We start from the raw sequence: 730 nt of genomic DNA on the forward strand, positions 1-730 counted from the left end.
CAGTGAAGTGAAGAGCAGTCCAGCAAACACACCATCATGGACGACTATTTCCATCCACTGACACACAGAAGGACTGAGATCCACTGAGTTTATCTGACACAGTCTCTGTGTCACAGCGTCCCTGTAGAAAATGACTTAATGAAACAAGCTACAGCTGATTATTTCACACACAGCAACTGGGACTGAATTTATTTCACCTCACAGCTCCAATATCACAACATTCACTCATTTCACCAGTAGCGGCTGGCCCATAGGGGGCGCTCGGGCGCCGCCCCTCCAGATGTGGAGGGGAAAAAATATAAAATGTATTTATATTTTTATTTTTATAAATGTTATTTTCATTGTCAGTTTTACTTAATTGTGTGTGCCTACATGCAATCTGAATCATTTCCACCAACTGATTCTTATTTAACAATGATTTTCCACCACAGACTCCTATTATTTCCCTTCTGGGGCGCTCACCAAAGCACCCTAGACGTGCAGCGAAATAGTCAATCGTGTATTGGGAAAATAATATTTAATTGGCCAATCAACATCGCCAAATTTAGGGATCTAGGGGCGCTGGAAATCCCGCCCCTGCTACATAAAATGCGTGAAAGTTTTAGCTTGCTACTTCAGGAATTGGGGAGATGATGGCGGCGGCAACGACAGTTGAGGGGCAGCCTCCGCCAAATTCGGTGAAATCTTTATTAAACTACCCTTTCACGAGAAGGTCTATGGAGGAAAAAAT

The 730-nt window shown here is 43.3% G+C and overlaps 1 protein-coding gene across 1 annotated transcript in view; it reads left to right on the forward strand.

Moving 5' to 3' along the window:
- LOC111671846 (ephexin-1-like) overlaps window positions 1-730 on the forward strand; it is a 19,382-nt gene that overhangs the window by 9,954 nt on the left and 8,698 nt on the right. The gene's annotated exons all lie outside the window — the stretch shown is intronic.

Source organism: Seriola lalandi, unplaced genomic scaffold (genome assembly GCF_002814215.2).
Source record: "Seriola lalandi dorsalis isolate HSWRI2012SDOR001 ecotype SW California unplaced genomic scaffold, Sedor1 jcf7180002054887, whole genome shotgun sequence".
NCBI lineage: Eukaryota > Metazoa > Chordata > Actinopteri > Carangiformes > Carangidae > Seriola > Seriola lalandi.